The 15,681-nt window shown below is 40.2% G+C and overlaps 1 long non-coding RNA gene across 1 annotated transcript in view; it reads left to right on the top strand.

Annotated features, from left to right (window-relative positions):
- Positions 1 to 15,681, top strand: part of LOC134391562 (uncharacterized) — a 243,809-nt gene that overhangs the window by 211,638 nt on the left and 16,490 nt on the right. The window contains exon 2 of the long non-coding RNA XR_010025010.1: positions 6,500 to 6,593. This is a non-coding gene — a long non-coding RNA (uncharacterized LOC134391562). The remainder of the gene's footprint in view (positions 1 to 6,499; positions 6,594 to 15,681) is intronic.

Here is a 15,681-nt window from a genome sequence, read left to right as displayed (position 1 = left end):
TAAAATGAGATAACACAAGGATAATTTGAAGAGAAATAATTAACATACTCTATATAATTTAAACTATTGGAATTTATTTTTATGGTATCTGTATCCCAGGGACTAAATACACTAATTTCATATACACACTCAGTCACACCATAATTTCCATCATGTGTTGTGTATTTGTGTGTGTTGTACATATTGAGCAAATGACCACGACATGAAAAGCATATGATGTCTGGAGAAAGTCTGAGGTTTTGAGAAGTGTACTGAACTAGAATTTGGGGTCTTGGCTTTTGCTCCATGTTCCATCATATTTGTTGGTTTTCATACATGAAAAACAAGAAGATTGTATAAAATAATATCTAAAGTCCTCTTCAGATCTAGTCTTTCCTGCTGCTTTGGATTTTAAGTTTTAATGTCAGTTTTTGTTACTAAAGAGCATATCAAAGAGTGAAGGCATTATTATTTTGATAATTTTACTTAAAAATATAGAAAGAGAACTGACTCAAAATCATGAATGACCACGCTAACAGATTCATGAGACTCATTTGCATAATTTAAACTTATCATTAGTAGCTTCTTTGAACTCATGTTTAGTATTATTTAAAAATAGCTAGCATTTATTAAGCATTTCCTTTGTGCAAAGCTCTTTGATAAACACTCTTTGTATGTTATATTACTCAATCCTAGAAATAACCCTAAGGAACTAGTGTGATGATTACCTCTATTTTAGAGATGAAGCAGCTAACCTTGGGAGGTTAAGTAAATTGCCCATGTCACACAGTTGCTAAATCCCACTTAATGTTTGAATCCAGACCTTTGCTATACATTATATCATATAAAAGAATAAATTCTCATGGGTTCAGATCCACATACAGGCCAGCTCCCCCCGAAAAAGAATAAATTCTGTTTTGGTATACTTTGTGAATTATCTAATACAAAAGGCTTTCTTAGATTAATCAAATAGAACTCTTTGTCTTAAGATGTGAAGAACTATATTTGAACACCCGGCCCTAAATTCCTCACCCAAGGCTTTGACTAAAGAAAAAATCTGGAAATCCTGATCTTGAAGTAACAATGATACCTGTTTTTTTGTGGGGTTTTTTTTTTCTGTAGTAGTTTTAGATCTTCTAAAGTATATATATCTATATTTTTTTTTACTGAATCATAATTGATTATACATATTTTTGGGATTCAATGTTGACATATGTTGTTCAAATCAATATTATTAGTATATATATTGTTACAAATTGTACCTATTCTTTATGCCCCTTGTCCAATCTCTCCCCATCCCCCACTGCCTCCCCACTCCCACCACTGATAACCCTAGATTTCTCTCTCCCTCTGAAAGAGTAACGGTCACTCTGTTGATGTGTTGCCTAGATGATCTGTCCAATGCTGAAAGGTGTGTTCAGGTCCCCCAAAACTATCATAGAGCAGATGCTTATTCTGTCACTCTGGAATGGGCTTTGTGGAGACAGACGTCCCATTCTTTTCTTTGGTCTCTGCTGGTGACTCTCCTTGTGTCAATGCACTCCAGTGGCTGGCAGACCATCTGCATGGTGGTTGTGACATCTAGCCACTTGTGTGGCAGCTGTGGTTACTGTGGTGGCTATGGTGGGCCATTCACATGGAGATGATGTTTTTGGCATGCTCCTTGGTGCTGGTGGTGTGCCTGGTTGTGGGTGAGGTGTCCAGTCCCTGACTCCATGCCTCAGGTCCCCTGGCAGGTGCCAAGGCGCTAATGGTGTGCCTGGGTTGGAATTAATTTTTTGTCCTTTGCGTACTTCTAAAATGGGGGAACTTCCTGTAGGTACCAGTACTTGAGCTATGTTGTTAAGCTAAATTGCTGCTTTGCTGCTGTTTCCCTAGGGAAGACGTTTTGTGCAGCCCAGGGTTTAATGGCTCACCTTATAGGTACTTCTGGCTCTCCAGAGACCCAGTGCACCTGGGTTGTGTAGAAGCTCTGATCTGGGCCTGAATCTTTTCACCAAACTTCACTGCATGCAATTCTGCATTCCTGACCAGTCTCCTCTGAGTGGTCCTGTGCTGATTGGGGGGCAGATTGGCTGTCCTTGTGCATTAGTCCATTTTGTGTTGCTATAACAGAATACCTGAGACTGGGTAATTTATAAAGAAGAGAGGTTTATTTGGCTTATGATTCTGGGACAGTTGCATCTGGCACGGGCCTCAAGCTGCTTCTACTCATGGCAGAAAGTGGCAGGCAGCTGGCTGGTACAAGCAGAGCACAAGGCAAGAGAAAGCAAGAGAGAGGAATCAAGAGAGAGAAAGGAGGTGCCAGGGTCCTATATACAACAAGCTCTAGTGGGACCTAATAGAGCGAGAACTCACTCACCACCACTCCTCCCCCAGGGAGAGCATTAATCCATGCATGAGGGACCCACCCCCATGACTCAATCAGTTTCCAACACTGCCACATTGGAGATCAAATTTCCACATGAGTTTTGGAGGGGACAACACATCCAAACACCATCATTCCACCCCTGGCCCCCAAAACTCATGTCACTCTCATATACAACGTAGAATCATTCTATCCCAACAGTCCCAAAAGTCTTAGCTTGCTCCAGCACCAACTTAAAAGTCCAAAGTCCAAAGTCTCATCTGAGACCAAAAGCAAAAGTCCTTTCAGCTGTGAACCTGAAAAACAAAACCAAATTTATCTACTGCCAAGATACAATGGTGGAACAGGCATTGGGTATACATTTCCATTCCAAAAGGGAGGAATAGGCCAGAAGAAAGGAGAAACAGGCCCCAAATAAGGTCAAAACCCAGCAGAACAGACATTAAATCTTAAAGCTCCAAAATAATCTTCTTTGACTCCAACTCCTGCATCCTGGGCACAATTGGGCATCTGGGCCCCCAAAGCATCAGGCAGCCTTGTTCCCACAGCTCTGCCAGACACAGCCCAGTGGGCAGCACTGGTGCCTGTGGCTTTTCCAGGCCTGTGTTGCATGTTACAAGTGGCCCTGCAGTTCTGGGGTCCTGGCAGCAGCCCTGCTGCATTGACTGTACTAGACATTTCCCTAGTGGGGGCTCCCTGTGGGGGCTCTGACCCCACTTTCCTGCTTGGCATTGCTCTAGTAGATGACCTCTGCAGTGGCTCTGCCCCTGTGGCAGGTCTCTACCTGGGTACCCAGGCTTTTCCATACATCCTCTGGAATCTGGGTGGAGGCTACCATGCCTCCAGTGCTCTCATGTCCTGCCGGCCTGCAGATTTGACAAAACTTGGACGCCACTGAGGTTTCAGGCTTCTACTGTCCAGGGCTGCTGCAGGAACCATACCTGGGGCCACTCCAGCCAGAGCAGCTGGGATGCAGGTAGCAGGTTCCCAAGGGCAGCTGTGCCCCAGGTCTGTCCTCCAGGATAACTCAGTCCTTCTAGACCTCAGGGTCTGTGATGGGTGGGGCACCCTTCCAGACTTCTGAAATGCCTGCAGCGCTTTCCTCTCATTTTCTCCGCTATTAGCATCTGGCTGCCTCACTGCCAAGATAATGTCTTTAGCAACCAGTTTATCTGCTTCACACTTGCATTGTTCTGCAGCACTCTGCTTCTTTACTGCATGGCCAGGCTGCAAAGTTTCCAAATCTTTACACTCTGATTCCCTTGTAAATTCTGGCTTTACATCACGATTTTGCTGCCATAACTCAGAGTAGGCTCTTAAAAGCAACCATGCAGCTTCCTTAATGCTTTGCTGCTTAGAAATTTCTTTGGCCAAATGCTCTGGTTCACAACTCTTAAGTTCCAACTTGCACAAAGTCCAAGGGCATGGACACAATGCAGCCAGATTCCTTGCTGTGGTGTAGCAAGGGTTATCTTTTGTCCAATTCCCAATAAGTTCCTCACTTCTATCTGAGTCCTCATCATCCGCATGGCCTTTACTGTCCACATTTCTATCAGCATTCTGCTCGCCACCACATAAGTCTCTAAGACATTCCAAACTTTCCCTTTTCTTTTTCTCTTCTAAGTCCTCCAAACTCCTCCAACCTTTGCCCATTACCCAGTTCCAAAGCTGCATCCACATTTCAGGGATCTGTACAGCAACACCCCACTCCTCAGTACCAATTTTCTGTATTAGTCCGTTTTGTGTAGCTGTAACAGAATACCTGAGATTGGGTGATTTATAAAGAAGAGAGGTTTATTTGGCTTACAATTCTGGGACAGCTGCATCTGGCACGGGCTTCAGGCTCCTTCTACTCATGGCAGAAAGTGGCAGGCAGCTGGCTGGTACAAGCAGATCGCATGGCGAGAGGAAGCAAGAGAGACACAGAGGAGGTGCCAGGGTCCTATATACACGAAGCTCTCGTGGGAATTAATAGAGCGAGAACTCACTTGTGACCCCTCCTCCCCCAGGGAGAGCATTAATCTATTCATGAGGGATCCACCCCCATGACTCAATCAGTTTCCAACACTGCCATACTGGAGATCAAATTTCCACATGAGTTTTGGAGGGGACAACACATCCAAACTCCATCACCTTGCTGCATCCCAGTGTTCTCCTGGTGGGCCTGTCTCCCCCACCGCCTGTGCTCCAAACACTTCCCATGGGACAGGCCCTGCACTGGTCCCTTTCAATGACTCACTGGCCTCTGAATGGCTCCCCTTTTTCAGCTGTTCTGGCTCTTCACACCTGCGTGGGTCCATGGGAACCCTCCTAGTGGTCTTGCTGTCCTGGGGACCACCAAAGCCCTCTTCTCCCCTGCCACCTCCAAGCAACTCCATCTGAAGGGCACAGCTGCAGCTTCTGCCAGCTCCTGCTCCATGTGCTCAGCAGCTCCAGCCCTAAAGTGGCCATGGCCTGAAACACTCCGAGCAGTTTTTTCTTTCTTTTTGTGGTTTCTCCTATCTTCATGAACTCTGTACATCTCTCATCCTCTTCCCCTGAGCTCCACTGGCCCCAACTTGTCTGTTGTAACATTTTTATAGTTGTAAATTGGTTGATTTGTGGGAGAGAGTGATACTGGTGACCATCTATTCTGCCATCTTCACCAGATAAAGTATTTGTTTTTAACATGGACTGAATAATTGTAATCAGATATTATGATATGCAAGATAAAAATATTAACTGTTACTTTATATGCCACACTCAGCATGGGCAAGGAGAGAGTAGTTATGCAGTAAAGTTAGTAGTGGGCAACTCATGTGACATTTTTCTTCCATGGCAAAATTAGGGATGAGAATAGGACCTGAGGTTAATCGATTTAGGTCTCTGTGACATGACTATGCAAACACATATTTTGGCACATATATTTAAAGTAAGTTTTTAATTCTATACAGTGTAGGGAGATGGCATATTAGCTATTACATTGTAGTTTTAATTCCATATTTTTCATAATTTCTTATAGTATCCTAATTGGTAAAATCTGGGATAAGCAAATGTCTTGATACTTTAAAGACAATAGAAGTGATATGAACTTAGTTCTCATAGGGAGTTAGATATAACTCACTTTATTGGAGTGGAATGAAATTCATAAAGTATTTCAGATGTACTTGTTGATAAAGAAGGAAGAGATTCTTAAAGTAATTTCATAGGAAAGTTAGAAAAAGGTCCTTTTGCTATTTAATAACTTGAAAAAATTAACCACATCCATCTTATGTTGTTACAAACAATATGGAAAGCTCTGTTTTAGGTGTAAATTGTAAGTATGATGGCTATGTGGGACTCATTGAAGACTGGCATGATTTCCCCCTCAGAATCTGGAAAAGAGTCACCCTCAGTCAGGATTCTTTATCCTTGAAATCAATGATCAAATGAAATTAAATGGTAGGTCTTTGGCAAACAGTAATACTTATCCACTTTCTATTCATAAAAATTTAAATATCTTATGAAAATTATAACTGTTCTTGACAAAACACAATATTGGAGTGAAACTGCCAGAATTTAGACATGTAGAAAAAGACATCAGTATGCAGGAGCCAGAGAAAACGTAAAATAAGGACTTTTGATGAAGTGGAAATACCAGAGGTGGACTCCTGGAATAAAGTAGCTCATAATTTTTTTTTAACCAGTTGAGGAATTGTTTTCATTTTTATCATTTTCTTGGTTCCATCTTTAAAAGGTGTATTTTAAAATATGAAGTCAAGATGAATAATTCGAAGTTTTTCTTGAACGGCAGTGGAAATGTACATAAGACACTTAAGAAACACTCAACTTAGTCAGCCAATTGCAACCATTTAAACATTTCGGTAATTGTGTGAAGTAATTTTTCTTCAGTCTTCCCTGAGTGTCCTGGTGCTCTCTTCAACCCCAGAGTACAGCAAAACAAACACCATCAATGAACAACTGTTAGCCTCCAACTAACCTTGGTGCAGATTGTCCATGACTGGGGGCCTATGCAACTTCAAGAACATTCTAGAAAAATGTTGGTGATAATATAGGGCTTGGGTGAGACCTTTGAAGGGTACTCAAAGGCACAGGCTCACAAATTCACCATATCATCAGAGACTACAGCTTGAATATTTTATTATTCTTAATTTTATGTTTTTGTTTCCGCAGAAAGCTGCTGTATGGAGTAGTGATTCTCAAATTGACGTCCACTGACCCCCAGCATTTCACCAAGATACTGAAATATTTTTAACACGATCTACAGGTATGCTGTCCTTTTGCCTTCCTGGGCCAATTCTGCTTCAGCTTAGGGTTAATTTCCAGCAGCATCCATGAAAGATCTGTTGTGATGTTTTTAATTTCAATGAAAATTTGTTGAGTAACTGAAAGTGTTTATATCATATAGCAGATAGAATTTCACTCAAGCATACACATCAAACATACTTTTACCGTAATCTTTTTTTCTCTTTTATTTCAATAATCAGAAACTCTTATAACCTTGAGTGCTTCCTTTGTGTCAGGAACAAATTAATTCATTTCTTTCCTCTTGAAGTATTACTACTATTTTTGTACTTTTCACTAACTTTATGCTTTCCATTCTGTTTCAGCATTTCTTGTAATTCCTGGTTTTAACCAATAGTCCAGTATGAAATATGTGACTGGATATATGAGTAAAACCTATGGAATAGCCCTACATTTATTGGCTTGACCTACGGATAACTAGAAATTAATAACTAGGGGGTTTTAAATCAGTATCTAGACAAAGCAAAATAAAACAAAACCTGCTGATTTTAGGTATGAATTATCTTTGGAAGGCTAGTTATCTTCCTCTCTTGTGTGAATTTCAATTATTTCCCCATTTTCGATTAAACTTTGTGTTACATATATTATGTCCTAAATTATACAACTTACTTTACTGATCTAAAAAATAAATTTGAATTTTTAAAACCTCAATAATACACATTACAGTTTTAGCAAATTTGATTTATTACGTGTAATGAAAAAAAATGTTTGGTCTATATCTAGATCATTCAGGAAGCTAATTTGTAACCAAGAAGTTGGCACATGGAAGGGAACTCCTGAAAATGCTTAGGCATGTACTATTCAAACCTTGATTAAACCCCTTTGATTCTAAATGGTTTTTGGTCCTTTCGTTACTAGGAATTCCTCACCCTCTTTCTTGTTTCATCCTTCTTGTAGTCACATTGTGTCATACAGCATGGAATGGATTAATTTTTTTACAATGCTTATTAGTACCATTGTGCCAAACTTCATTAAAGAATGAGGCTCTCAGTGGATATTTCAAGTTGATTTATAGTGTTTGTTTGTTTGTTTGTTTTTTGTTTTCAAAAAGCAATCATGGAGCAAAGTCCAGGGAGCTTCCTTCCATCATCATGAACACGAGCCTACTTGATGTGTATTAGAAAAAGCATATAACTAGAACTGATAGGAGCCAGGCTCCAAGATTTAATCCATGGTGTCCTAATCGTGTGGCATTGGCCACACCACCTTGCCCCTCAAGACTCAACTCCCTTTTCTGTAAAATAAGAATAATAATGCTTGGCCTACTCTCTCAAGTTAAGCCCAAACAGAGAAGTTCTTTGTAAATTCTAAAATGCTTTATTAACTTCAAATTAAGATAAGTATAGTTTCCATGCTTTACCGATCATCAAGAAAAACTTACATAATAATTTCACATTCTTGATGAAAGTCACAATTTTTCACCCTAGAAATTTACAACAATTTCCTGTGAGCTGTTGATTTTGAATCACTTAAAAAGTTTTGCCATTATACTCCATCATGGAAGCACTGTAATGTTATCAAATACGCAAGTAGACACGCCCAATTTCAAATCCAGTTCCACCACTTTCCACTCTTAGGGTATAAGGCCTTGGGCAAATTTCTTAATCTTGTTAAGCCTCGGATTTTTTGGAAAGTGGATAATAATGCCTACTTGATAAGGTTGATATGAGAATTAAGGAGATAGGGTTTTCTAAAAAAATTATTTTTGATCATACATATTTATGGGGTACAGAGTTGACTATCAGTATTTGTGTACAATATGTGATGATCAAATCAATATTAGCATGCTCCTCATTACTAATTGTAACATTCTTTGTGTCCCTTACCCAGTTACTCCCTAACCTTCCTCCTCCTCCCCTTTTCCCACCTCTAGTAACTGTAGTCAGCTCTCTCCTTCCGAGAGTTCAACATTTTACTGTGGGCTTTCTTTCTCTTTCTTTCTTTCCTTTCTTTCCTTCCTTCCTTCCTTCCTTCCTCTCAGTTATGAGTGAGCCCTCGTAGCTGCGGTATTTCTCTTTCTGTGCCTGGCTTATTTCACTTAACATTATTTTCTCTAAGCTCATCATGCTGACTGAGATACGTTTTTAAAAGCACTCAGCATCCAGCAAACATCAACGAATGCTGGCAATTTTATGATGGGTATTAGTTATTACAGAGTTTCTATAGTAGTTAAATTTTCCATACCAAATACATATAAATTAGCAAGTGTATTTTGTCCTTTACCTACCTTTGTAGGTAAGGACAACTTTCAGAATGAGAAAAAATATGAACAGAATTTTTTTTTCTGACTTCTTTAAAAATGAGTTTGACAATGTTTTACCTTTCTCGATTTTAAACTCGATGTTACTATATATTATGTTTAAGACCTTTGTTTCGTTCACAGGCCAATACATTTGTGGTCATTCCCAAGTAAAATAACCTAGAAAGGAAGGTGTTAATCTTTAAAACTTTCAGTAAGTGGTGAATGACATCATAAACAGAGTATCTCATGGTCAGAGGTTATCTTTCTTTCCCCACTCTGGAGATTTTCATAATGTCATAATGCTCAAACATTTATAAACTAACCCAATATAAATTTTCTCAAATATGTACAATATTTTGCTCATTTAGAAATTTGTGATCATCTATTTTTGTTTTCCTATTTGCCTGCCTTTTAGAGTATTTTAAGTCATTATCGTGATTGTGACAGGCTGGGAAAGAAACAAGAGATCAAAATTAAAATCAGTCTGACAATTTCATACAATTTTACCACGTGAACCATCACAAGGTCTCTGCCAGAAAATGTAAAGGCCTCAACACTTTTCTGGCAAATTCTGCTGCTAGTTCTAGCTGTTAATGAGATATGCACAGCATGTGTGTTGGGAGAAGAAATGAGTGAGAGGGTGGCCTATGTTCTGAGGAGGTGACCTTCCTGAACACACCTTCCCATGAAGTTAGTCTTTTCCAGACCAAACCAAAGGATTTCCTGAAGTAGAGGAGCAGAGAACCAAGCACAACAGGAGTAAGGTGGGTGGTGAAAAAGGCTCTCTGGAGGAGTAAATAGGGAAAAGCTGGAGAAAATCCACAGTGTAGCATAACTTATTATGGAGCTCTAGGCGCCATAAATATGTGCAACTACAGGAAGACCTCCCAGAAGAGAGAGAGAGAGAGAGAGAGAGAGAGAGAGAGAGAGAAGAACTAAGGAGAAAGAGACAGGGAATGGGAGACACACAAATTGGCAGTGTAATCTTAAAAATACAATAATGCAGCACTGTAGAAAAGTAGAAGGAATCCGTAAATCTCTGGCAGACACATACCAGTAAGCATAGAAGAAGAAAGTAAAGGCCAAGTGACTGGAATGAAGAGGACCAGGAACAGACTGAGATTCAGATTGGGCCATCCAGGATTCAAAAGTGATCCTGAGAGTACCATGGGAGGAGGTGTCAGTGGTCACAGTTTAGGTCACCGTTGCTAGAAGACACCTGAAAGTTGTTGTAATGCTCAATTTAAATGTTTAGTAAATTCATTCATTGCTTTTTAAAATAATATATACTTCAGTAATAATAAGCGAGTCCTTTTTCTTAGTTCAAATTGTAGTTTAAGAACAAGTCCATAATTTTATGAAAAATAGGGAGAGAGCAGAGTGCCCACTGTATTGTTTTTCAAACTACTTTTTGTTTCATGGTTTTTTTGAATGTAAGGGATTTAATAAATGTTGGTTGAATTAAACTAAATTGAAGGAGAAATGTCTGAGCTTTGTCTTTGTACCTTTGGCGTCTGTGTAACTTCAGCTTTATTCTCAGAGGCTGATGGGCTCACTCAGTGCTAGGTCAGCTGGGTCAGATGCTCCGTGTGGGAAGTTACATAGTTTGGAACCTTGGAATGTGTTGTTTATGCTGATGAACACACAGCTATCTTCTCTCCCACAGTGGGACTGTCATTCAGCTGTCCATTAGCACTTGTCCCAGGCCTGTGTTTTATGTGTTTAAAGTTTGAAGATATATCCTGAGTTCTACATAATAGGACTGGTGAGCTCTGAGTCAGGCAAATTTGTTTTTTTTTTTGTTTGTTTTAAATCATATTCCCCTGGATTCTATTTATCGGAGACCAAGCACAATGTTTTCTTTATTCCCTATCTCTTAGATAAGTTTCACCTGCTTGCCAACAATAAGTTATCAGAGCCCAGTAAACAATATCCCCATTTAGCTTCCTCTCATTAAGTTTGGCTGTTTCTATCAGTCAAAGAGGTGTCACATTGCAGACAGACATTGCTACAACGCTCTTTACTTTTGATTGCTAAGGGGGGTAGAAGAGGGATATTCAGCAGAATATGCTTTTAAAATTATTTATATGGGTTATTTAAAAGCATTTTGAGACTCTAACAAAGCCTATCAATTGAACTAGGTGCATATTAACTATATTTATATGTTAGACATGGTAGGTCTTTACTGCTACCCTCTTTCGTGTACAGTAAGATTATTTTTTGCTATATTCACCCAAGAAATTTATTAAGTAGCTTCTATGGCTAGGTAGAAGGGATTAAAAATGAACAGAGGGATTCAGAAAATATCTTCCACGTGCTTCCACAACCAAGTCAAGGAAATCTATCTGCATTTTTAAGTGAATATTCTGATTTTCTTTCATTTAATAATTAATGAATTGTATGTAATTCTATTTTAGGCTATTTAGATCCAATCCTCTTTATTTATTCAAGAACTTTGCTCCTGCTATTGCCCTCCAATCATGAATTTCCCTTCCCTATTTCATCATATCTATTAGCAAACAAACATGCTGCATGCAGTAGATTGAATGGCCCCTCAAAGTCATTGAAGCTTAATCCTCACCGTAACTGTCAAGGTTGGAAATCCTGTTATAGTAATTGAAAGGCAGGGCCTTAGAGAGGCGATTAGATTGTGAGGACCATGCCCTAGTAAATGGAATAATAAGTTGATGGTTTAATGGTGGTCACGGTTCTGAGGGCTTTAAAAGAAGAGCACGTGAGGAGCTGTCTCTCTCTCTTCTCTGCCATTCTGCCACGTGAGACCCCTGCGTCACTGTCACCACAGATAAGGCCTTCATCAGATGTGTTCCCTGAGCTTTGGACTTCCCAGTCTCTGAAACAGAAAGGAGTAAATATTGTTTCTTTATAAATTACTCAGTTCCAGGTATTTTATTATAAGCAACAGAAATGAACTAATACAGAAAATTGGTACCAGAGAAGTAAGTTTTTGTGTATAACAAATACCTGAAAATGTGGAAGCAGCTTTGGAATCAGGTGTTGAGAAGAGGCTGGAAGAATTTGAAGACATGGGCTAGAAAGAAGCCTAGCTGCTGTTGGGAGTTTGGAACAAAAGTAAACCAGAGAGTGTTTGGAACTTCTTAGACAGTGGTTAAATGGTGGTGAGCAGAATGTGGAGAGAAAAATGAACAATAAAGGCCATTCCAAAAGATCTTAGTAATAAGAAGGAGCTTTTTGGAAACAGGGGAAAAGATCATCCTTGTTATGAACTGGCAAGAACTTGGCAGCATTCTGATCATGCCCAGAAGTTTTATGGAATATGGAACTTTAAGGTGCTGACCCAGGGTATTTGGTGGAAGAAATTTCTAAGCAGCAAAGCATTCAGGAAGCTGCATGGCTACTTGCAATGGCCTATGCTGAGTTATGGCAGAAAAGGCATGAGGTAAAGCTAGAATTTATAATTCAAAAGAAAGCAGAGAATAAAAAATTGGAATATTTTCAGCCTGGCCATGAGAGCAAGGATGTAGCCTAGTGACCATTTGCTAAGGAGATTAGTGCAGAAGAAAGGGATTATCAAGAGAGGGGAAGAAAGACCTTGAGGGCATTTCAGAGATCTTTGAGGCTTCCTGTTCCATTACAGGCCCACCAGCCTAGGGAGACAGAATAGTCTGGGGGAACAGGCCTGAGGTATCCTCATGGGCTCACTGCCCAATGCCACCTTGGGAGGCTGCTTCCAGCACCAGCACTCCAGCTGCTTGAGCTGCTCCAGCTGTGGCTAAATTGGCCCCAGGTAAGGCTGGACCTGCAGCTTTGGAAGATACAAACCAGAAGCCTTGGTGGCATCCATATGGCATCTGCAGGCTTGGAGAATGCTAGAGCTATGAAGGCGTGAGAGCCTCCACCCTGATTTCAAAGGATATATGGAAAAGCCTGGGGACCCAGGAAGAGATCTGACAGAGGGGTGGAGTCACCACAGTCACCTTTGTAGAGCAAGGATGAGTGGAAACATGGGGATGGAGTTGAAGCAGAAAACCCCACCAGAGCCATGTCTAGTGGAGCTATGGGAGTGGGATCACCATGGAGATCCCAGATCTGTAGATCTACCACCATGCAATGCTAGCCTGTGAGAGCTAAACCATGGTGAGAGGTCAGGAAAGCCATAGGAAAGGAGTTGCCTGAGAACTTGGGGACCCAACCCTAACACCAGCATGCAGAGGACATTGAATATGAAGTCAAGGTACATGATTTGTCAGCTTTGAGATTTAATGCTGGCCCTGCTGTGTTTCAGACTTGCTTAGGAACTGTTACCCCTTTCTTTTGGCCTATTTCTCCCTTTTGGAATGGGAATATGTACCTTACGTTTGTCCCACCATTGTATCTCAGAAGTAGATAACTTGTTTTGACTTCACAGATAGGACTTGGGACTTTGGACTTTTGAGATGAAACAAGTTAAGACTTTGGGAAAGAAATAAATGTATTTGCATGTGAAAAGGACATGAATTTGGGGGGCGGTCAGGGGTGGAATACTGTGGATTGAATGGCCCCCCAAAGTCATTGAAGCTTAATTTCCACTGTAACTGTTGAGCATGGGAAATCCTATTACGGTAATTGAAAGGTAGGGCCTTGAAGGGGTGATTAGATTGTGAAGACCACACCCTAGTAAATGGATTAATAAGTTAATGGTTTAATGGTGGTTGTGGGTGTGGTTGTGAGGGCTCTAAAAGGAGAGCACATGAGGAGCTATCTCTCTGTCTGCTCTGCCATTCTGCCACGTGAGACCCCTGTATCACTGTCACCATCGACAAGGCCTTCACCAGATGTGTTCGTTGGACTTTGAACTTCCTAGCCTCTGAAACTATAAGCAAGAAATATTGTTTCTTTATAAATTACCCAGTTCCAGGTATTTCATTAAAAGTAACAGAAATGGACTAATACACTGTAATATATCACACTTGTAGAAAACCCACTCTAGACTACTTGATACAGCTTATTAAAAGATAATTTTCAGGGGATGGCCCCGTGGCTCACTTGGGAGAGTGCAGCGCTGGTAGTGCCAAGGCCGCAGGTTCGGATCCTATATAGGGATGGCCAGTGCGCTCACTGGTTGAGCGTGGTGTGGACCACACTGTGCCGGGGGTTGCGATCCCCTAACCAGTCAGAAAATAAATAAATAAATAAAATAAACATAAAAAAAAAAAAGATAATTTTCAGCAGTGGTAAAATGTGGCTCTCCTACAAATATAAAATGAACAAATTTTAAAGATTTTGTTTAGATTACTACTAAAAACAATTACTAAGATATTACAAGCTGTTAAAGAAGTATTCAGCTATCTTACACCCATTAGGATGGCTACTGTCAAAAACAAACAAAACAAAACCAGCAAAGAACAAGTGTTGGTGAGACTGTGGAGCAACTGGAATCCTTGTACTGTTGGCAGGGGTATAAAATGGTGCAGCTGCTTTGGAAAACAGTATCGCAGTTCCTTCAACAGTTAGAAATAGAGTTACCATATCATTCAGCAATTCTTCTAGGTTTATGCCCCCTCAAATTGAAAGGGTGTCTTGTATGTTCGTAGCAGCATTACATATAATAGCCGAAATGTGGTAGTATCCACTGATAGATGAATGGATGTATATACATACAATGAAACAGTATTCAGCCTTAAAAAGGAAGGGAATTCCGACACGTGCTACAGCATGTATGAACCTTGAGGACATTACACTAGGTGAAATAAATCAGTCACAAAAAGATGTATTGTATGATTCTGTTTACATGAGGTACTCTAATGAAGTGCAGTGAAATTCATAGAGACAGACAGTGGAATGTGAAAGGAAGTGAGCCGAGATGCTGGGTACCAATCAAGTTTTATTAAAGGAAAAGAATCTGCCAGGCTGCCCTCAAAACAGAGGACAGCACCAGGTGTGGGGGTGGTAGAGCTTATATAGGGCACCAAGGGTTGGCTGATACCATCAAGGAGGGGCGTTATGCTAATGCAGAAGCTATGTGACCAGGGTGGAGAATTGCACCTTTGCAGAAGCAAAAGCGTTTCTGTTTCTCAGAAATCATGAGGTTTCTTACAAAGGGAGGGGCTGGCAACTATTTTCTGCTTATTGTGTGCAAAATGGTGCTGGTCACATCCAAGATCCATCAGAATGGTGGTTACCAGGGGCTGTAGGGGAGGGTGATGAGAGCTACTGTTCAATGGGTGCAGAGTGTCAGTTTTACAAGGTGAAAAGTGTTCTAGAGATGGATGGCAGTGATGGTGGCACAAGAGTATGAATGTACTTAACACTACTGAACTACACACTTAAAAATGGTTGAGATGGTAAATTTTGTGTTATGTGTATTTTACCACGATTAAAAACAAATTTTAAAACGTTAAGGAAAAAAGAATCCAAAGAATGGACATATTTATAGATTAGGAATATTTTAATAAATGTGCAAGGAGAGGCAAAACTGGCTTCTTCCACAGTGGGGGAGTGAAGTTAATAGAACCTCTAAGGGACAATTCATTTCCATGTCCATAAACAAGAATAATTTTGCATTGCCATTGCTTATATATAAGTTACAGAGTTGTAAAATTGCTCCCATAGAATCAGAATTTGGTACCCTGAAAGAGTGTGCTATAAACAGCACAAAGTTTTCCATTTAAACACCAATTTTTCTTTACAGACTAAACTCTTAGAAAAAGTGGACCATACTTACTGTCTTTCCCATCTATTGTAGACTAAAAATAGTCATAAATTTGCAGCTCCTTATTTCAAGAGGTGGAGTCCATTTTCCCACTCCTTGAATCTGGACTGTTCTTATCACTTGCTTTGATGAATACAA

Source organism: Cynocephalus volans, chromosome 12 (genome assembly GCF_027409185.1).
Source record: "Cynocephalus volans isolate mCynVol1 chromosome 12, mCynVol1.pri, whole genome shotgun sequence".
NCBI classification, from domain to species: Eukaryota; Metazoa; Chordata; class Mammalia; order Dermoptera; family Cynocephalidae; genus Cynocephalus; species Cynocephalus volans.
The sequence above is the reverse complement of the archived record's forward strand: the minus strand, read 5'-3'. Positions and strand labels throughout refer to the sequence as shown.